The following is a 24127-nucleotide window of genomic DNA, read 5'->3' as shown; positions in this document are numbered from 1 at the left end:
GCGAACCACTGCATGCTGGCGGGCCACTAGCGAACCACTGCATGCTGGCAGGCCACTAGCGAACCACTGCATGCTGGCAGGCCACTAGTGAACCACTGCATGCTGGCAGGCCACTGGTGAACCACTGCATGCTGGCAGGCCACTAGTGAACCACTGCATGCTGGCAGGCCACTGGTGAACCACTGCATGCTGGCAGGCCACTAGCGAACCACTGCATGCTGGCTAGCTGGGGTAACTCGTTCTGGAGCGTTACCATGGCTGGGGGTCAATTCCAATTAAAACTGAAATTACAAACTGGATTGACCCCCAACCATGGAAAACAGAGGCTCAGTTGGGTGAGTACATTCATCAAGTCCCTTCAGTGACTGGGCCTCGTTAGGGTGTAGGGGTTAGGGTGTAGGGGTTAGGGTGTAGGGGTTAGGGTGTAGGGGGTTAGGGTGTAGGGGGTTAGGGTGTAGGGTATAGGGGTTAGGGTGTAAGGGTATAGGGGTTAGGGTATAGGGGGTTAGGGTATAGGGGTTAGGGTATAGGGGGTTAGGGTGTAGGGATTAGGGTGTAGGGGTTAGGGTGTAGGGGGTTAGGGTGTAGGGGGTTAGGGTGTAGGGGGTTAGGGTGTAGGGATTAGGGTGTAGGGGTTAGGGTGTAGGGGGTTAGGGTGTAGGGGTTAGGGTGTAGGGGGTTAGGGTGTAGGGGGTTAGGGTATAGGGGTTAGGGTATAGGGGTTAGGGTATAGGGGTTAGGGTGTAGGGGTTAGGGTGTAGGGGTTAGGGTGTAAGGGGTTAGGGTGTAAGGGGTTAGGGTGTAAGGGGTTAGGGTGTAAGGGGTTAGGGTGTAGGGGCTACCTGAGTACGTCCATCTCGTCCTTCAGTGACTGGGCCTCATCAGCCAGGGTTAGGGGTTAGGGTGTAGGGGTTAGGGTGTAAGGGGTTAGGGTGTAGGGGTTAGGGTGTAGGGGTTAGGGTGTAGGGGGTTAGGGTGTAGGGGGTTAGGGTGTAGGGGGTTAGGGTGTAGTTCCTACCGGAGTACGTCCATCTCGTCCTTCAGTGACTGGGCCTCATCAGCCAGGGTTAGGGGTTAGGGTGTAGGGGTTAGGGTGTAGGGGTTAGGGTGTAGGGGCCAGGGTGTAGGGGCTACCTGAGTACGTCCATCTCGTCCTTCAGTGACTGGGCCTCGTCAGCCAGGGAGGTGAGCTCTTCATTCTGTCCTCTCAGCTCTGTCAGTTCCTTTCCTAACTCCTCACAGCGGATACGATAGTCATCCTTCGCTACCTCCAACCTGCAGACGCCCCAGAGAGAGAAACATACACCTCAGTCCAAACTGAAAACCCCAACACACACACACACACAGACACACACACACACACACACACACACACACACACACACACACACAGACACAGACACAGACACAGACACAGACACAGACACACAGACACAGACACAGACACACAGACACACAGACACAGACACACACACACACACACACACACACACACACACACACAGACACACAGACACACACACACACACACACACACACACACACACACACACAGACACACACAGACACACACAGACACACACAGACACACACAGACACACAGACACACACAGACACACACACACACACAGACACACACACACACACAGACACAGACACACACACACACACACACACACACACACCCACACACACACACAACTAACTGATGACAGATATCGATACACAAACTCACAGGTCACTCAGTGCCTCAAAAGCTTCAACTTGAGATTTGAGCTGGTGAAGTTTACATTTTGAGGTTGTTTGAGGACGTTGTGCTCAGTTGGTCCGGGGGGGACGACGACCAAGAGCGATAGAAAATGCCTCAGACGGAGAATGGCCTATTATGGATGAGTGCCTAAACCCATAGTCCAGCGTTTCCCAAACTCGGTCCTGGGATGCAGGGGTGCAAGGTTTGGTTTTTGCCCCTTTCACTACAAAGCCGATTCAACTGATCATCAAGCTTTGATCATTTGAATCGGCTGTGTGGTTTTAAGGCATGAATCTAAACGTGCACCCTGTTTGGGAAACGCTGGACTATAGTCTCCCAGTGACTCTCTCAGTGATGGCCCAAGGTCCTGTGGTGAACCAGACACCGTGGTGATGGCCCAGGGTCCTGTGGTGAACCAGACACCGTGGTGATGGCCCAGGGTCCTGTGGTGAACCAGACACCGTGGTGATGGCCCAGGGTCCTGTGGTGAACCAGACACCGTGGTGATGGCCCAAGGTCCTGTGGTGAACCAGACACCGTGGTGATGGCCCAGGGTCCTGTGGTGAACCAGACACCGTGGTGATGGCCCAGGGTCCTGTGGTGAACCAGACACCGTGGTGATGGCCCAGGGTCCTGTGGTGAACCAGACACCGTGGTGATGGCCCAGGGTCCTGTGGTGAACCAGACACCGTGGTGATGGCCCAGGGTCCTGTGGTGAACCAGACACCGTGGTGATGGCCCAGAACCAGACACCGTGGTGATGGCCCAAGGTCCTGTGGTGAACCAGACACCGTGGTGATGGCCCAAGGTCCTGTGGTGGACCCAGTCAGAGTGAGTGAGTCCCTGGCCTCCAGGTAGTGAGGTTCCGTGGGTAAGATGAACCCCAGGCACTGTGTTTTTACCTCCCGTCAAACAGGGGCAGCGAGGGGGCTGGGTGGGGTGCAGGGTGCAGGGTGAAAGGGAGGGGCAGGTAGTCCCAGTCCCAGCTCAACAGGGACATCTCTGAGTGCCTGCTGTGAGAGCCCAATGGTTAGCGGCTGGTCTAGCTAGGATCAGTTGTCTTTTAGATCATAATGAATAACATAATGTGGACAGGGAGGCCTGATCCTAGAGCAGTACTCCTACTCTGAGAAGCTTTATTAATACCTATTTTCTACAGTTTATTAATACAGGCCCTGGTCTGGAGAATAATAGAGGACAGCTTATTAATACAGGCCCAGGTCTGGACTGTAGAATAATAAAGGACAGCTTATTAATACAGGCCCAAGTCTGGACTAGAGAATTATAGAGGACAGTTTATTAATACAGGCCCGGGTCTGGACTAGAGAATAATAGAGGACAGCTTATTAATACAGGCCCGGGTCTGGACTAGAGAATAATAGAGGACAGCTTATTAATACAGGCCCGGGTCTGGACTAGAGAATAATAGAGAACAGTTTATTAATACAGGCCCGGGTCTGGACTAGAGAATAATAGAGGACAGCTTATTAATACAGGCCTGGGTCTGGACTAGAGAATAATAGAGGACAGCTTATTAATACAGGCCTGGGTCTGTAGAATAATAGAGGACAGCTTATTAATACAGGCCTGGGTCTGGACTAGAGAATAATAGAGGACAGCTTATTAATACAGGCCCGGGTTTGACCTAGGAACTGAATGAGAAACTCATTCATAGTGCTCTTAAGGTGGGGCTGAGAACCAGCTAGGTCACTCTACCTCCCTTCTTCACTGCCTGTCCTCCACCCCCTACCCCATCTCCCTCGCTGCCAAGCCCTCCTCCACCCCCCTGTTACCTGAAGGTCTCCTCCTGGAGCTGTTCCAGCTGTGTTTGAAGCTGCAGGTGTCTGCGTCCTACAGGGCTGTTCAGGTCTTCTATGGAGTCCGACTGGTTGAGACGCTCCATGAGGATCTGGTTCTCAGCCAGGAGACTACCCCTCTCCTCCTGTAGCGCTGCCACCTAGTGGTGGGGAAGATTTGTCATTACATATACCAAACCATCTGCGATTTACTGAAAGTCTTTACAAGAAAATTTGACTTTTTTCATTTCGTAAACATGAAAGGTACAGTAGTTACAAATCTGAATTGTTCTTCAACAGCAAAACTATTTTTTTTCTTCTTCTTCATGACCACATTTTATGATCGCACACAATTGATTTCAAAATCAGGAAAAAAGCAAGCACACAAAACAACAAAACAAAACCCACAAACTCTTAGTACGGCGCAAACTGGGCAACATGCTTTTATGTGGCCATCACAACAACGTGATGGCAGGATAAAACTCACTCCACACAGAAGCCAAGCAGCTGTGGTGTGTTTGAGAAACAGCCAACTACTGTCTATGACTTCATCAAAACAGGCAGCTTAAGTGAAATGTACCTTACCAGCTGATAAAGCGACCTACTATAACACAGATACTTACTGTACTGTGAAACACCTAACAGAGACTTACTGTACTGTGAAACAACTAACCCTTTAACACAGACCTACTGTCCTCTGAAACACCTAACAGAGACTTAATGTACTGTGAAACATCTAACCCTTTAACACAGAGACTTACTGTACTGTGAAACACCTAACCCTATAACACAGACCTACTGTACTGTGAAACACCTAACCCTTTAACACAGACCTACTGCACTGTGAAACACCTAACCCTTTAACACAGAGACTTACTGTACTGTGAAACACCTAACCCTATAACACAGACCTACTGCACTGTGAAACACCTAACCCTATAACACAGAGACTTACTGCACTGTGAAACACCTAACCCTATAACACAGACCTACTGTACTGTGAAACACCTAACCCTATAACACAGACCTACTGCACTGTGAAACACCTAACCCTTTAACACAGACCTACTGCACTGTGAAACACCTAACCCTTTAATAACACAGACCTACTGCACTGTGAAACACCTAACCCTTTAACACAGACCTACTGCACTGTGAAACACCTAACCCTTTAACACAGAGACTTACTGTACTGTGAAACACCTAACCCTATAACACAGACCTACTGCACAGTGAAACACCTAACCCTATAACACAGAGACTTACTGCACTGTGAAACACCTAACCCTATAACACAGACCTACTGTACTGTGAAACACCTAACCCTATAACACAGACCTACTGCACTGTGAAACACCTAACCCTTTAACACAGACCTACTGTACTGTGAAACACCTAACCCTTTAATAACACAGACCTACTGCACTGTGAAACACCTAACCCTATAACACAGAGACTTACTGCACTGTGAAACACCTAACCCTTTAACACAGACCTACTGCACTGTGAAACACCTAACCCTATAACACAGACCTACTGCACTGTGAAACACCTAACCCTATAACACAGAGACTTACTGCACTGTGAAACACCTAACCCTATAACACAGACCTACTGTACTGTGAAACACCTAACCCTTTAACACAGAGACCTACTGTACTGTGAAACACCTAACCCTATAACACAGACCTACTGCACTGTGAAACACCTAACCCTATAACACAGACCTACTGTACTGTGAAACACCTAACCCTATAACACAGACCTACTGTACTGTGAAACACCTAACCCTTTAACACAGACCTACTGCACTGTGAAACATCAGTTCAAGTGAAAGTTCTTAAAGAACTCTCTTCTCCAGCCACACTACCTTACTACTCTGTCAAAGAAGCAAATGCTAATTAAAGCATGGATCTCCACCTAGGTGGATGTGGAACTGCATAGAGGACCAATAACTCCCCGTTGGCCATCTGTTGGGGAGGTCTCCCATTGGCCATCTGTTGGGGAGGTCTCCCATTGGCCATCTGTTGGGGAGGTCCCCCGTTGGCCATCTGTTGGGGAGGTCTCCCATTGGCCATCTGTTGGGGAGGTCCCCCGTTGGCCATCTGTTGGGGAGGTCCCCCGTTGGCCATCTGTTGAGGAGGTCCCCCGTTGGCCATCTGTTGAGGAGGTCCCCCGTTGGCCATCTGTTGAGGAGGTCCCCCGTTGGCCATCTGTTGAGGAGGTCTCCCATTGGCCATCTGTTGGGGAGGTCTCCCATTGGCCATCTGTTGCGGAGGTCTCCCGTTGGCCATCTGTTGGGGAGGTCCCCCGTTGGCCATCTGTTGAGGAGGTCCCCCGTTGGCCATCTGTTGAGGAGGTCCCCCGTTGGCCATCTGTTGAGGAGGTCCCCCGTTGGCCATCTGTTGAGGAGGTCTCCCATTGGCCATCTGTTGGGGAGGTCTCCCGTTGGCCATCTGTTGGGGAGGTCTCCCGTTGGCCATCTGTTGGGGAGGTCTCCCATTGGCCATCTGTTGGGGAGGTCTCCCGTTGGCCATCTGTTGGGGAGGTCTCCCATTGGCCATCTGTTGGGGAGGTCTCCCATTGGCCATCTGTTGGGGAGGTCCCCCGTTGGCCATCTGTTGGGGAGGTCCCCCGTTGGCCATCTGTTGGGGAGGTCTCCCATTGGCCATCTGTTGGGGAGGTCCCCCGTTGGCCATCTGTTGAGGAGGTCCCCCATTGGCCATCTGTTGGGGAGGTCCCCCGTTGGCCATCTGTTGAGGAGGTCTCCCGTTGGCCATCTGCATGTTTCTCTACTGCTTTATTCTCTAGGCTAGAGGTTAAGAGCGTTGGGCCAGTAACCGAAAGGTCGCTGGTTCGAATCCCTGAGCAGACTAGGTGAAATATGTTTAACGTCCCCTTTAGCAAGACTCTTAACCCTAATTGGTCCTGTAAGTCGCTCCGGATAAGAATGACTGATAAATGAGTAAAATGTTCATGTAAAATGGTAAGACAGAACACTGCTGCCAAGACCAAAAACCAAGCACTTCCTACCACTGGGACGTCTTGGGGACGGCCAGGGTGGGGTGGTTCTTGGTGAGACACAGAACTGAGGTGGGCATGACAGGACAGCTGACTAATACGCCACACAGGCTGTGTCCCAAATGGCACACTACTCTCTATAGAGTGCACTACTTTTGACCAGGGCCCATAAGGCATCCCATAGAGCTCTGGTCAATAGTAGTGTACTACTTAGTGAATAGGGTGCCATTACGGGTGCCATTAGGGAGGCAAACACAGTCAAAGGAACCTGGATTTCAAACAGGAGATGCTGTTATAGAAGCAGAGAGCACATTTCAAATCCAGGGCTTTCAATTCACACGCCAAACGACAAGGACTGAGAGAAATGAGGAATAAAAAGGTTATTTACCCTCTCCTCTAGTTCAATATACTCTAACCTCAGTCTATCTCGCTGCTCCTGTACATGGAAAGCCTTCAAAGCAAGGCACAGAGTAATAGAGTTTCAGTTCAGACAGGTCAGGAGAACAGGACAGGACAGGAGAATAGAACAGGAGAATAGAACAGGACAGGAGAATATAATAGAACAGGAGAATAGAACAGGAGAATAGAACAGGAGAATAGAACAGGACAGGAGAACAGAACAGGACAGGAGAATAGAACAGGAGAATAGAACAGGACAGGAGAACAGAACAGGACAGGAGAATAGAACAGGAGAATAGAACAGGACAGGAGAATAGAACAGGAGAATAGAACAGGACAGGAGAATAGAACAGAACAGGACAGGAGAATAGAACAGGAGAATAGAACAGGACAGGAGAATATAATAGAACAGGAGAATAGAACAGGACAGGAGAATAGAACAGGACAGGAGAATAGAACAGGAGAATAGAACAGGAGAATAGAACAGGACAGGAGAATAGAATAGAACAGGAGAATAGAACAGGAGAATAGAACAGGAGAATAGAACAGGACAGGAGAATAGAACAGAACAGGACAGGAGAATAGAACAGGAGAATAGAACAGGACAGGAGAATATAATAGAACAGGAGAATAGAACAGGACAGGAGAATAGAACAGGACAGGAGAATAGAACAGGAGAATAGAACAGGAGAATAGAACAGGACAGGAGAATAGAATAGAACAGGAGAATAGAACAGGACAGGAGAATAGAACAGGAGAATAGAACAGGACAGGAGAATAGAACAGGACAGGAGAATAGAACAGGACAGGAGAATAGAACAGGACAGGAGAATAGAACAGGACAGGAGAATAGAACAGGACAGGAGAATAGAACAGGAGAATAGAACAGGACAGGAGAATAGAACAGGACAGGAGAACAGAACAGGACAGGAGAATAGAACAGGACAGGAGAATAGAACAGGACAGGAGAATAGAACAGAACAGGACAGGAGAATAGAACAGGAGAATAGAACAGGACAGGAGAATAGAACAGAACAGGACAGGAGAATAGAACAGGAGAATAGAACAGGACAGGAGAATAGAACAGGACAGGAGAATAGAACAGGAGAATAGAATAGGACAGGAGAATAGAACAAGACAATAGAACAGGACAGGAGAATAGAACAGGAGAATAGAACAGGAGAATAGAACAGGACAGGAGAATAGAACAGGACAGGAGAATAGAACAGGAGAATAGAATAGGACAGGAGAATAGAACAAGACAATAGAACAGGACAGGAGAATAGAACAGGAGAATAGAACAGGAGAATAGAACAGGAGAATAGAACAGGACAGGAGAATAGAACAGGACAGGAGAATAGAACAGAAGAATAGAACAGGACAGGAGAATAGAACAGGACAGGAGAATAGAACAGGAGAATAGAACAGGACAGGAGAATAGGACAGAACAGGACAGGAGAATAGAACAGGAGAATAGAACAGGACAGGAGAATAGAACAGAACAGGACAGGAGAATAGAACAGGAGAATAGAACAGTACAGGAGAATAGAACAGAAGAATAGAACAGGACAGGAGAATAGAACAGGAGAATAGAACAGGACAGGAGAATAGGACAGGAGAATAGAACAGGACAGGAGAACAGGACAGGAGAATAGAACAGGACAGGAGAATAGAACAGGACAGGAGAATAGAACAGGACAGGAGAATAGAACAGGAGAATAGAACAGGACAGGAGAATAGAACAGGACAGGAGAATAGAACAGGAGAATAGAACAGGACAGGAGAATAGAACAGGACAGGAGAATAGAACAGGACAGGAGAATAGAACAGGAGAATAGAACAGGACAGGAGTATAGAACAGGAGAATAGAACAGGAGAATAGAACAGGACAGGAGAATAGAACAGAAGAATAGAACAGGACAGGAGAATAGAACAGGAGAATAGAACAGGACAGGAGAATAGAACAGGAGAATAGAACAGGAGAATAGAACAGGACAGGAGAATAGAACAGAAGAATAGAACAGGACAGGAGAATAGAACAGGAGAATAGAACAGGAGAATAGAACAGGAGAATAGAACAGGAGAATAGAACAGGACAGGAGAATAGAACAGAAGAATAGAACAGGACAGGAGAATAGAACAGGAGAATAGAACAGGAGAATAGAACAGGACAGGAGAATAGAACAGGAGAATAGAACAGGACAGGAGAATAGGACAGGAGAGTAGAACAGGACAGGAGAACAGGACAGGAGAATAGAACAGGACAGGAGAATAGAACAGGACAGGAGAATAGAACAGGACAGGAGAATAGAACAGGAGAATAGAACAGGAGAATAGAACAGGACAGGAGAATAGAACAGAAGAATAGAACAGGACAGGAGAATAGAACAGGAGAATAGAACAGGACAGGAGAATAGAACAGGACAGGAGAATAGAACAGGACAGGAGAATAGAACAGGACAGGAGAATAGAACAGGAGAATAGAACAGGACAGGAGAATAGAATAGAACAGGAGAATAGAACAGGACAGGAGAATAGAACAGGACAGGAGAATAGAATAGAACAGGAGAATAGAACAGGACAGGAGAATAGAACAGAACAGGAGAATAGAACAGGAGAATAGAACAGGACAGGAGAATAGAACAGGAGAATAGAACAGGAGAATAGAACAGGACAGGAGAATAGAATAGAACAGGAGAATAGAACAGGACAGGAGAATAGAACAGGACAGGAGAATAGAATAGAACAGGAGAATAGAACAGGACAGGAGAATAGAACAGGACAGGAGAATAGAACAGGAGAATAGAACAGGACAGGAGAATAGAACAGGACAGGAGAATAGAACAGGACAGGAGAATAGAACAGGAGAATAGAACAGGACAGGAGAATAGAACAGGAGAATAGAATAGAACAGGAGAATAGAACAGGACAGGAGAACAGAACAGGACAGGAGAATAGAACAGGACAGGAGAATAGAACAGGACAGGAGAATAGAACAGGACAGGAGAATAGAATAGGACAGGAGAATAGAACAGGAGAATAGAACAGGAGAATAGAACAGGAGAATAGAACAGAACAGGACAGGAGAATAGAACAGGAGAATAGAACAGAACAGGAGAATAGAACAGGAGAATAGAACAAGACAGGAGTATAGAACAGGAGTATAGAACAAGACAATGTTATCAAATTGAAGAGAGAACAGACGTGGTGAAGACAGTACTCAGTTCTATAATAGTAGAATGTAGAAAACCTGGAGGACATTTGGTCGTAGTAGTGGAAGCCTCAGGGGAATGCCGTCCTACCATGATTACGGGGACTGTCACCAAGAAGTCTTCATGGCTCCAACAGACTCCAAATTCGGGTCCTAAAATCTAACTTTCGTCTCAGATCTGGGTTGGGTCTGATATAATTGCCAAGGGTCTCGGGTATGTGTAATGAAAAAAAATGTTTTAAAAGTATTTACCGATTGGACCCGTCCATCTGTTCATTTCATTTAACGTGTGTGAAGTAATGAGAACTGCACGAGCTTGTTATCTGTGTCAGCCAATTGCAACTCAATAAAACGTATAGCTTACGTGTCCAGCTGAAAGTGATTCCGGCTGCTCGCCTCACTTACTCTTCCTGCTGCTGAGGAGAAAGTGAGAGAACGAAAGGAAGGCTTGGCCTAGGCTCCTGGTGACTGGGAAGACGGAGGCCTTTTTCGTTGAAGTAAAACATAAATTAGAGTAGAAAGAGTACAGCGAAAAGAAGGCGACAAGCGGAATGTCCTCGGGGACAAAAGTTGTAATATTACGGTGGACAAAAGATGAGAAGAACGATGGCCAAATGGAACGTGTGCAGCTTGTGATGCAATAGTATTTATTATAATTAGTTTTATTATTATTATTATTATTATTATTATTATTATTATTATTATTATTATTATAATTAGTTTTATTATTATTATTATTATTATTATTATTATTATTATTATTGTATATTATTATTATAATTAGTTTTATTATTATTATTATTATTATTATTATTATTATTATTATTATTATAATTAGTTTTATTATTATTATTATTATTATTATTGTATATTATTATTATAATTACTTTTATTATTATTATTATTATTATTATTATTATTATTATTGTTGTATATTATTATTATAATTAGTTTTATTATTATTATTATTGTTGTATATTATTATTATAATTAGTTTTTTATTATTATTATTATTATTGTATATTATTATTATAATTAGTTTTATTATTATTATTATTATTATTATTATTATTATTATTATAATTAGTTTTATTATTATTATTATTGCTGTTGTATATTATTATTATTATTTTAGGCCTATTTAAAACTCGAAAACAGTTCTTTAAATATGCAAAAAAGTGTTTTGTTAAATTTTTATGAGACATTTTCATTGGCTAAATTAAGTTGGAACCTTCTTTTTAATTTTGTGCTCCGAATTTAGTTTAAGACAGGTCAAAAGTAGGCCTGCTAAAAAAAAAATCTATATAATTCGCCTATTGTCGTAATTTGTTGGGTAGGGCCACTCACCTTTGTTGGTAATTGCTGCAATATAGTCCTAGCCTGTTCATACGTTTTGAGAAGGTTTAAATATATTCTTTATTAAAATATGCAACAAATGTTTTGTTTCATTCTGTTGAGCCATTTTCTTTGGCCAAATGAAGTTCCAACTGTAAATGCTGTGTTTGATATTTTTAAGGACAAGTAACCGTGGATCATTTGGCCAATGGTGTTCGTATATTGATGGCGCTGGCAGCACCCAGTCGGAAGTTTGTTTATCTCCCACTTTCTACTCTCAGATCTGAACCAGTCTGAACCGGTCTGTTTGGTTCTGATTTCCCAGAGGCCTTTACGGAACGGGTCTGACCGTCCTCGGGTCCATTCGGATCCCGTCTCCGTTTTAAAATAAATAAATAAATATATTTATGCATATCGGGATCGGGTGGGAAAGCCATCTATTCATTTCAGGAACGGGTCTGACCTTTTTGGACCAGTGAAGACCTTATTAAACGGTTAACTTTTACCCATGGTATTCATACGGAGGTTTTTAACCATTGCACTGAGGACATTCATTCCAACAACCGTTATAACAAAGGTTTGACTTACTTTCAAATATAGGACACCTATCGTGAACCCATGACCTTGTACTACGGCTGTAATAAGAAGAAGGCAGAGAGAACATTCGGTCACGTAAAGGAATAAAACCAAAAAAACGTAAGGCCAACCTGCATGTCAAGCTCGTGACATCTCTGTGCGATCTCCTCCTTGGTGGCTAGAGCCTCGTTCAGATCCTCCACTGTCCTCTTCAGCTAGAAATGGAACGAGTACGTCAGAATTAACACGGGGGAAAAAAAATACAGACTAAAGGCTGATACAGTAAAATCGTGTTATATTATATGTATTAAGACACGGTGTAACGAGGAAAGAGAACATTCTCCGTAACATCTTACCTGTCTATCCATGTCAGCGTACGAGTCGCTTCCTCCCATAACTGGACACTCTTTGCTCATCAGCTAAAACAGAGAGACCATACGCAGTGTGACGTCATCTGTTATAACACGTGGATACTCTACGCAGTGTGACGTCATCTGTTATAACACACGGAGACCATACGCAGTGTGACGTCATCTGTTATAACACGTGGATACTCTACGCAGTCTGATGTCATCTGTTATAACACACGGAGACCATACGCAGTGTGACGTCATCTGTTATAACACACGGAGACCATACACAGTGTGACGTCATCTGTTATAACACATGGAGACCATACACAGTGTGATGTCATCTGTTATAACACACGGAGACCATACACAGTGTGATGTCATCTGTTATAACACACGGAGACCATACACAGTGTGATGTCATCTGTTATAACACACGGAGACCATACGCAGTGTGATGTCATCTGTTATAACACACAGAGACCATACACAGTGTGATGTCATCTGTTATAACACACGGAGACCATACACAGTGTGATGTCATCTGTTATAACACACGGAGACCATACGCAGTGTGATGTCATCTGTTATAACACACGGAGATCATACGCAGTGTGATGTCATCTGTTATAACACACGGAGACCATACACAGTGTGATGTCATCTGTTATAACACACGGAGACCATACGCAGTGTGATGTCATCTGTTATAACACACGGAGACCATACGTAGTGTGATGTCATCTGTTATAACACATGGAGACCATACGCAGTGTGATGTCATCTGTTATAACACATGGAGACCATACGCAGTGTGATGTCATCTGTTATAACACATGGAGACCAAACGCAGTGTGATGTCATCTGTTATAACACATGGAGACCATACACAGTGTGATGTCATCTGTTATAACACATGGAGATCATACGCAGTGTGATGTCATCTGTTATAACACATGGAGACCATACACAGTGTGATGTCATCTGTTATAACACATGGATACTCTACACAATGTGATGTCATCTGTTATAACACATGGATACTCTACACAGTGTGATGTCATCTGTTATAACACATGGAGACCATACACAGTGTGATGTCATCTGTTATATCACATGGAGACCATACGCAGTGTGATGTCATCTGTTATAACACATGGAGACCATACGCAGTGTGATGTCATCTGTTATAACACATGGATACTCTACGCAGTGTGATGTCATCTGTTATAACACATGGAGGCCATACACAGTGTGATGTCATCTGTTATAACACATGGAGACCATACACAGTGTGATGTCATCTGTTATAACACATGAGACCATACACAGTGTGATGTCATCTGTTATAACACATGGAGGCCATACGCAGTGTGATGTCATCTGTTATAACACATGGATACTCTACACAGTGTGATGTCATCTGTTATAACACATGGAGACCATACACAGTGTGATGTCATCTGTTACAACACATGGACACTCTACGCAGTGTGATGTCATCTGTTATAACACATGGACACTCTACACAGTGTGATGTCATCTGTTATAACACATGGACACTCTACACAGCGTATTATGTCATAAGGACAGAGGAAATGGACCTCTAGAGTAAAACACACAGCCATTTCAAATGTTTACAAAAGGCTTACCTCTTGAATGGCTGTCATGACAACATGTTGAACAGATTCCTCCAGCATCATTATGGTCTGGATGTATTCTACAGGGGCAGAGGAAAACAGCACGAATGACTACTTGTTCAGTCTAACAAGCACCCGCAGTTGCACAATGACAAGAACTGAATGTGATGAAGACGTGAGATAAACTGGAAGCCTCATCTTACACACTTCCTCAAATGAACTCTGCGAACTGCCTAGAGACTCGAGGACAGGGCTGCGTACTGCCTAGTGACTCGAGGACAAGGCTGCGTACTGCCTAGAGACTCTAGGACAAGGCTGCGTACTGCCTAGAGACTCGAGGACAAGGCTGCGTACTGCCTAGAGACTCGAGGACAAGGCTGCGTACTGCCTAGAGACTCGAGGACAAGGCTGCGTACTGCCTAGAGACTCGAGGACAAGGCTGCGTACTGCCTAGAGACTCGAGGACAAGGCTGCGTACTGCCTAGAGACTCGAGGACAAGGCTGCGTACTGCCTAGAGACTCGAGGACAAGGCTGCGTACTGCCTAGAGACTCGAGGACAAGGCTGCGTACTGCCTAGAGACTCGAGGACAAGGCTGCGTACTGCCTAGAGACTCTAGGACAAGGCTGCGTACTGCCTAGAGACTCGAGGACAAGGCTGCGTACTGCCTAGAGACTCGAGGACAAGGCTGCGTACTGCCTAGAGACTCGAGGACAAGGCTGCGTACTGCCTAGTGACTCGAGGACAAGGCTGCGTACTGCCTAGAGACTCGAGGACAAGGCTGCGTACTGCCTAGAGACTCGAGGACAAGGCTGCGTACTGCCTAGAGACTCGAGGACAAGGCTGCGTACTGCCTAGTGACTCGAGGACAAGGCTGCGTACTGCCTAGAGACTCGAGGACAAGGCTGCGTACTGCCTAGAGACTCGAGGACAAGGCTGCGTACTGCCTAGAGACTCTAGGAGAAGGCTGCGTACTGCCTAGAGACTCGAGGACAAGGCTGCGTACTGCCTAGAGACTCGAGGACAAGGCTGCGTACTGCCTAGAGACTCGAGGACAAGGCTGCGTACTGCCTAGAGACTCGAGGACAAGGCTGCGTACTGCCTAGAGACTCGAGGACAAGGCTGCGTACTGCCTAGAGACTCGAGGACAAGGCTGCGTACTGCCTAGAGACTCGAGGACAGGCTGCGTACTGCCTAGACCTCGAGGACAAGGCTGCGTACTGCCTAGAGACTCGAGGACAAGGCTGCGTACTGCCTAGAGACTCGAGGACAAGGCTGCGTACTGCCTAGAGACTCGAGGACAAGGCTGCGTACTGCCTAGAGACTCGAGGACAAGGCTGCGTACTGCCTAGAGACTCGAGGACAAGGCTGCGTACTGCCTAGAGACTCGAGGACAAGACTGCGTACTGCCTAGTGACTCGAGGACAAGGCTGCGTACTGCCTAGTGACTCGAGGACAAGGCTGCGTACTGCCTAGAGACTCGAGGACAAGGCTGCGTACTGCCTAGAGACTCGAGGACAAGGCTGCGTACTGCCTAGAGACTCGAGGACAAGGCTGCGTACTGCCTAGAGACTCGAGGACAAGGCTGCGTACTGCCCAGAGACTCGAGGACAAGGCTGCGTACTGCCTAGAGACTCTAGGACAAGGCTGCGTACTGCCCAGAGACTCTAGGACAAGGCTGCGTACTGCCTAGAGACTCTAGGACAAGGCTGCGTACTGCCTAGAGACTCGAGGACAAGGCTGCGTACTGCCTAGAGACTCGAGGACAAGGCTGCGTACTGCCTAGAGACACGAGGACAAGGCTGCGTACTGCCTAGAGACTCGAGGACAGACAAGGCTGCGTACTGCCTAGAGACTAGGACAAGGCTGCGAACTGCCTAGAGACTCGAGGACAAGGCTGTGTACTGCCTAGAGACTCGAGGACAAGGCTGCGAACTGCCTAGAGACTCTAGGACAAGGCTGCATACTGCCTAGTGACACGAGGACAAGGCTGCGTACTGCCTAGAGACTCGAGGACAAGGCTGCGTACTGCCTAGAGACTCTAGGACAAGGCTGCGTACTGCCTAGAGACTCTAGGACAAGGCTGCGTACTGCCTAGAGACTCTAGGACAAGGCTGCGTACTGCCCAGAGACTCTAGGACAAGGCTGCGTACTGCCCAGAGACTCTAGGACAAGGCTGCGTACTGCCCAGAGACTCTAGGACAAGGCTGCGTACTGCCTAGAGACTCTAGGACAAGGCTGCGTACTGCCTAGAGACTCGAGGACAAGGCTGCGTACTGCCTAGAGACTCGAGGACAACGCTGCGTACTGCCTAGAGACATGAGGACAAGGCTGCGTACTGCCTAGAGACTCGAGGACAGACAAGGCTGCGTACTGCCTAGAGACTAGGACAAGGCTGCGAACTGCCTAGAGACTCGAGGACAAGGCTGCGTACTGCCTAGAGACTCGAGGACAAGGCTGCGAACTGCCTAGAGACTCGAGGACAAGGCTGCGTACTGCCTAGAGACTCTAGGACAAGGCTGCGTACTGCCTAGAGACTCTAGGACAAGGCTGCGTACTGCCTAGAGACTCGAGGACAAGGCTGCGTACTGCCTAGAGACTCGAGGACAAGGCTGCGTACTGCCTAGAGACTCGAGGACAAGGCTGCGTACTGCCTAGAGACACGAGGACAAGGCTGCGTACTGCCTAGAGACACGAGGACAAGGCTGCGTACTGCCTAGAGACTCGAGGACAAGGCTGCGTACTGCCTAGAGACTCGAGGACAAGGCTGCGTACTGCCTAGAGACTCTAGGACAAGGCTGCGTACTGCCTAGAGACTAAAGGACAAGGCTGCGTACTGCCTAGAGACTAAAGGACAAGGCTGCGAACTGCCTAGTGACTCGAGGACAAGGCTGCGTACTGCCTAGACTCGAGGACAAGGCTGCGTACTGCCTAGAGACTCGAGGACAAGGCTGCGTACTGCCTAGAGACTCGAGGACAAGGCTGCGTACTGCCTAGAGACACGAGGCCAAACAAGGCTGCGAACTGCCTAGAGACTCTAGGACAAGGCTGCGTACTGCCTAGTGACACGAGGACAAGGCTGCGTACTGCCTAGAGACTCGAGGACAAGGCTGCGTACTGCCTAGAGACTCTAGGACAAGGCTGCGTACTGCCTAGAGACAGGTAAACACAGACAGACAGACAGACAGGACAGACAGGACAGACAGGACAGGACAGACGGGACAGGCAGACGGGACAGGCAGACGGGACAGGCAGACGGGACAGACAGACGGACAGACAGACGGACAGACAGACGGGACAGACAGACAGGACAGACAGACAGAGATGCTAGAGTCAGACAGACAGACAGACAGGACAGGACAGGACAGACCTTGTTTCTGCTCACAGTTGACAGCACAGCCTAGTATGAGTTGTAGCATCCTGCCCAGCTCTGCAGCGTCTGCGTGTTCTCCTATCAGGTTGATGTCTGGCAGGGTGAAGTCGTTGATCTGCTGTTGAAGGACCTCCTGGTTGTAGTCCAGTATACCTTTCAACACCTTCTTTAGATTACTGATCTGAAAAGGAGGAGGGAAGATGTGCCATTGGGACTGTGTGGTACTGACAAGGGCTTTAGAGCAGATGGCAGCAACACATAAAGACAACGTATGAAAACGACCATCATCATCATCATCATCATCATCATCACCACCATACCTTTAGTCGCCAGTTATCTCCCACATCAGGCTTGATCCTACTGATCCAGTTGTCAGTGAAATACACAATGTCTCTGGAGAAGAGAAAGGAAAGTGGTCACATACAGGAGAAAGAAAGCGAAGAGAGAAGTCACAACGCCTAGCCACAACCCCTAGCCACAACCCCTAGCCACAACCCCTAGCCACAACCCCTAGCCACCAGGCCTAGTCACAACCCCTAGCCACAACCCCTAGCCACAACGCCTAGCCACAACGCCTAGCCACAACGCCTAGCCACAACCCCTAGCCACCAGGCCTAGCCACAACCCCTAGCCAAAACGCCTAGCCACAACCCCTAGCCACAACCCCTAGCCACAACCCCTAGTCACAACCCCTAGCCACCAGGCCTAGCCACAACGCCTAGCCACAACCCCTAGCCACAACCCCTAGTCACAACCCCTAGCCACAACCCCTAGCCACAACCCCTAGCCACAACGCCTAGCAACAGCCCCTAGCCACAACCCCTAGCCACAACCCCTAGCCACCAGGCCTAGCCACAACGCCTAGCCACAACCCCTAGCCACAACCCCTAGTCACAACCCCTAGCCACAACCCCTAGCCACAACCCCTAGCCACAACCCCTAGCCACAACCCCTAGCCAGCAGGCCTAGCCACAACCCCTAGCCACAACCCCTAACCACAACCCCTAACCACCAGGCCTAGCCACAACCCCTAGCCACAACGCCTAGCCACAACCCCTAGCCACAACGCCTAGCCACAACCCCTAGCCACAACCCCTAGCCACAACCCCTAGCCACAACGCCTAGCCACCAGGCCTAGCCACAACGCCTAGCCACAACGCCTAGCCACAACGCCTAGCCACAACGCCTAGCCACAACGCCTAGCCACCAGGCCTAGCCACCAGGGCTAGCCACAACCCCTAGCCACAACCCCTAGCCACCAGGCCTAGCCACAACCCCTAGCCACCAGGCCTAGCCACAACCCCTAGCCACCAGGCCTAGCCACAACCCCTAGCCACCAGGCCTAGCCACAACGCCTAGCCACAACCCCTAGCCACAACCCCTAGCCACCAGGCCTAGCCACCAGGCCTAGCCACCAGGCCTAGCCACAACCCCTAGCCACCAGGCCTAGCCACAACCCCTAGCCACCAGGCCTAGCCACCAGGCCTAGACACAACCCCTAGCCACCAGGCCTAGCCACAACGCCTAGCCACAACGCCTAGCCACCAGGCCAAGCCACAACGCCTAGCCACCAGGCCAAGCCACAACGCCTAGCCACAACGCCTAGCCACCAGGCCTAGCCACAACCCCTAGCCACAACCCCTAGCCACCAGGCCTAGCCACAACCCCTAGCCACCAGGCCTAGCCACCAGGCCTAGCCACAACCCCTAGCCACAACCCCTAGCCACAACCTCTAGCCACAACCCCTAGCCACAACCCCTAGCCACAACCCCTAGCCACAACCCCTAGCCACAACCCCTAGCCACCAGGCCTAGCCACCAGGCCTAGCCACCAGGCCTAGCCACCAGGCCTAGCCACAACCCCTAGCCACCAGGCCTAGCCACAACCCCTAGCCACCAGGCCTAGCCACAACCCCTAGCCACAACCCCTAGCCACCAGGCCTAGCCACCAGGCCTAGCCACAACGCCTAGCCACCAGGCCTAGCCACCAGGCCTAGCCACCAGGCCTAGCCACAACCCCTAGCCACCAGGCCTAGCCACCAGGCCTAGCCACCAGGCCTAGCCACAACCTCTAGCCACCAGGCCTAGCCACAACCCCTAGCCACCAGGCCTAGGCACAACCCCTAGCCACCAGGCCTAGCCACAACCCCTAGCCACAACCACTAGCCACAACCCCTAGCCACCAGGCCTAGCCACAACCCCTAGCCACAACCCCTAGCCACAACGCCTAGCCACCAGGCCTAGCCACCAGGCCTAGCCACAACGCCTAGCCACCAGGCCTAGCCACAACGCCTAGCCACCAGGCCTAGCCACAACGCCTAGCCACAACGCCTAGCCACCAGGCCTAGCCACAACCCCTAGCCACAACCCCTAGCCACAACCCCTAGCCACCAGGCCTAGCCACAACGCCTAGCCACAACGCCTAGCCACAACCCCTAGCCACAACGCCTAGCCACAACGCCTAGCCACAACCCCTAGCCACCAGGCCTAGCCACAACCCCTAGCCACCAGGCCTAGCCACCAGGCCTAGCCACCAGGCCTAGCCACAACCCCTAGCCACAACCCCTAGCCAAAACCCCTAGCCACAACCCCTAGCCACAACCCCTAGCCACCAGGCCTAGCCACAACGCCTAGCCACAACCCCTAGCCACAACCCCTAGTCACAACCCCTAGCCACAACCCCTAGCCACAACCCCTAGCCACAACCCCTAGCCACAACCCCTAGCCAGCAGGCCTAGCCACAACCCCTAGCCACCAGGCCTAGCCACAACCCCTAGCCACAACCCCTAGCGACCAGGCCTAGCCACAACGCCTAGCCACCAGGCCAAGCCACAACCCCTAGCCACAACCCCTAACCACAACCCCTAACCACCAGGCCTAGCCACAACCCCTAGCCACAACGCCTAGCCACAACGCCTAGCCACAACCCCTAGCCACAACCCCTAGCCACAACGCCTAGCCACAACGCCTAGCCACAACGCCTAGCCACAACCCCTAGCCACAACGCCTAGCCACAACGCCTAGCCACAACGCCTAGCCACCAGGCCTAGCCACCAGGGCTAGCCACAACCCCTAGCCACAACCCCTAGCCACCAGGCCTAGCCACAACCCCTAGCCACCAGGCCTAGCCACAACCCCTAGCCACCAGGCCTAGCCACAACGCCTAGCCACCAGGCCTAGCCACAACCCCTAGCCACCAGGCCTAGCCACAACCCCTAGCCACCAGGCCTAGCCACAACGCCTAGCCACAACCCCTAGCCACAACGCCTAGCCACAACGCCTAGCCACAACCCCTAGCCACCAGGCCTAGCCACAACCCCTAGCCACCAGGCCTAGCCACCAGGCCTAGCCACCAGGCCTAGACACAACCCCTAGACACAACCCCTAGCCACAACCCCTAGCCACAACCCCTAGCCACAACCCCTAGCCACCAGGCCTAGCCACAACGCCTAGCCACAACCCCTAGCCACAACCCCTAGTCACAACCCCTAGCCACAACACCTAGCCACAACCCCTAGCCACAACCCCTAGCCACAACCCCTAGCCACAACCCCTAGCCAGCAGGCCTAGCCACAACCCCTAGCCACCAGGCCTAGCCACAACCCCTAGCCACAACCCCTAGCGACCAGGCCTAGCCACAACGCCTAGCCACCAGGCCAAGCCACAACCCCTAGCCACAACCCCTAACCACAACCCCTAACCACCAGGCCTAGCCACAACCCCTAGCCACAACGCCTAGCCACAACCCCTAGCCACAACCCCTAGCCACAACCCCTAGCCACCAGGCCTAGCCACAACGCCTAGCCACAACGCCTAGCCACAACCCCTAGCCACAACGCCTAGCCACAACGCCTAGCCACAACGCCTAGCCACCAGGCCTAGCCACCAGGGCTAGCCACAACCCCTAGCCACAACCCCTAGCCACCAGGCCTAGCCACAACCCCTAGCCACCAGGCCTAGCCACAACCCCTAGCCACCAGGCCTAGCCACAACGCCTAGCCACAACCCCTAGCCACAACCCCTAGCCACAACCCCTAGCCACAACCCCTAGCCACCAGGCCTAGCCACAACCCCTAGCCACCAGGCCTAGCCACAACCCCTAGCCACCAGGCCTAGCCACAACCCCTAGCCACCAGGCCTAGCCACAACGCCTAGACCACCAGGCCAAGCCACAACGCCTAGCCACAACGCCTAGCCACAACGCCTAGCCACCAGGCCTAGCCACAACGCCTAGCCACAACCCCTAGCCACCAGGCCTAGCCACAACCCCTAGCCACCAGGCCTAGCCACCAGGCCTAGCCACCAGGCCTAGCCACCAGGCCTAGCCACAACCCCTAGCCACAACCCCTAGCCACAACCCCTAGCCACAACCCCTAGCCACAACCCCTAGCCACAACGCCTAGCCACCAGGCCAAGCTACCAGGCCTAGCCACAACACCTAGCCACAACGCCTAGCCACCAGGCCTAGCCACCAGGCCTAGCCACCAGGCCTAGCCACAACCCCTAGCCACCAGGCCTAGCCACAACCCCTAGCCACCAGGCCTAGCCACCAGGCCTAGCCACCAGTCCTAGCCACCAGGCCTAGCCACAACGCCTAGCCACAACGCCTAGCCACCAGGCCTAGCCACAACACCTAGCCACAACGCCTAGCCACCAGGCCTAGCCACAACCCCTAGCCACCAGGCCTAGCCACCAGGCCTAGCCACCAGGCCTAGCCACAACCCCTAGCCACAACCCCTAGCCACCAGGCCTAGCCACCAGGCCGAGCCACCAGGCCTAGCCACAACCCCTAGCCACCAGGCCTAGCCACAACGCCTAGCCACCAGGCCTAGCCACAACGCCTAGCCACAACCCCTAGCCACCAGGCCTAGCCACAACCCCTAGCCACCAGGCCTAGCCACAACCCCTAGCCACCAGGCCTAGCCACAACCCCTAGCCACCAGGCCTAGCCACAACCCCTAGCCACCAGGCCTAGCCACAACCACTAGCCACAACCCCTAGCCACCAGGCCTAGCCACGAGGCCTAGCCACCAGGCCTAACCACCAGGCCTAACCACCAGGCCTAACCACCAGGCCTAGCCACAATGCCTAGCCACAACGCCTAGCCACAACGCCTAGCCACCAGGCCTAGCCACAACGCCTAGCTACCAGGCCTAGCCACAACCCCTAGCCACCAGGCCTAGCCACAACCCCTAGCCACAACCCCTAGCCACAACGCCTAGCCACAACCCCTAGCCACAACCCCTAGCCACCAGGCCTAGCCACAACCCCTAGCCACCAGGCCTAGCCACAACCCCTAGCCACCAGGCCTAGCCACAACCCCTAGCCACCAGGCCTAGCCACAACCCCTAGCCACCAGGCCTAGCCACAACACCTAGCCACAATGACTAGCCACAACCCCTAGCCACCAGGCCTAGCCACCAAGCCTAGCCACAACCCCTAGCCACCAGGCCTAGCCACAACCACTAGCCACAACCCCTAGCCACCAGGCCTAGCCACAACCCCTAGCCACCAGGCCTAGCCACCAGGCCTAGCCACCAGACCTAGCCACAACCCCTAGCCACAACCCCTAGCCACAACCCCTAGCCACAACCCCTAGCCACCAGGCCTAGCCACCAGGCCTAGCCACAACCCCTAGCCACCTGGCCTAGCCACCAGGCCTAGCCACAACGCCTAGCCACAACCCCTAGCCACAATGCCTAGCCACAACCCCTAGCCACAACCCCTAGCCACAACCCCTAGCCACCAGGCCTAGCCACAACCCCTAGCCACAACCCCTAGCCACCAGGCCTAGCCACAACCCCTAGCCACCAGGCCTAGCCACAACGCCTAGCCACCAGGCCAAGCCACAACCCCTAGCAACAACGCCTAGCCACCAGGCCTAGCCACAACCCCTAGCCACAACCCCTAGCCACAACCCCTAGCCACCAGGCCTAGCCACCAGGCCTAGCCACCAGGCCTAGCCACAACCCCTAGCCACAACCCCTAGCCACAACGCCTAGCCACAACCCCTAGCCACCAGGCCTAGCCACAACCCCTAGCCACCAGGCCTAGCCACAACCCCTAGCCACCAGGCCTAGCCACAACCCCTAGCCACAACCCCTAGCCACCAGGCCTAGCCACCAGGCCTAGCCACCAGGCCTAGCCACAACCCCTAGCCACCAGGCCTAGCCACAACCCCTAGCCACCAGGCCTAGCCACAACGCCTAGCCACAACCCCTAGCCACCAGGCCTAGCCACAACACCTAGCCACAACGCCTAGCCACCAGGCCTAGCCAAAACCCCTAGCCACCAGGCCTAGCCACCAGGCCTAGCCACAACCCCTAGCCACCAGGTCTAGCCACAACCCCTAGCCACCAGGTCTAGCCACAACCCCTAGCCACAACGCCTAGCCACAACCCCTAGCCACCAGGCCTAGCCACAACCCCTAGCCACCAGGCCTAGCCACAACGCCTAGCCACCAGGCCTAGCCACAACGCCTAGCCACAACCCCTAGCCACCAGGCCTAGCCACAACGCCTAGCCACAACGCCTAGCCACAACGCCTAGCCACAACCCCTAGCCACCAGGCCTAGCCACAACCCCTAGCCACCAGGCCTAGCCACAACCCCTAGCCACCAGGCCTAGCCACAACCCCTAGCCACCAGGCCTAGCCACCAGGCCTAGCCACAACCCCTAG

The 24127-nt window shown here is 51.3% G+C and overlaps 1 pseudogene; it reads right to left on the bottom strand.

Moving 5' to 3' along the window:
• The window catches only part of LOC106572403 (protein Hook homolog 3-like), a 73815-nt pseudogene that overhangs the window by 36840 nt on the left and 12848 nt on the right, over positions 1 to 24127 (bottom strand).

This window comes from Salmo salar, unplaced genomic scaffold (assembly GCF_905237065.1).
Source record: "Salmo salar unplaced genomic scaffold, Ssal_v3.1, whole genome shotgun sequence".
Taxonomy (NCBI): Eukaryota; Metazoa; Chordata; class Actinopteri; order Salmoniformes; family Salmonidae; genus Salmo; species Salmo salar.
The sequence above is the reverse complement of the archived record's forward strand: the minus strand, read 5'-3'. Positions and strand labels throughout refer to the sequence as shown.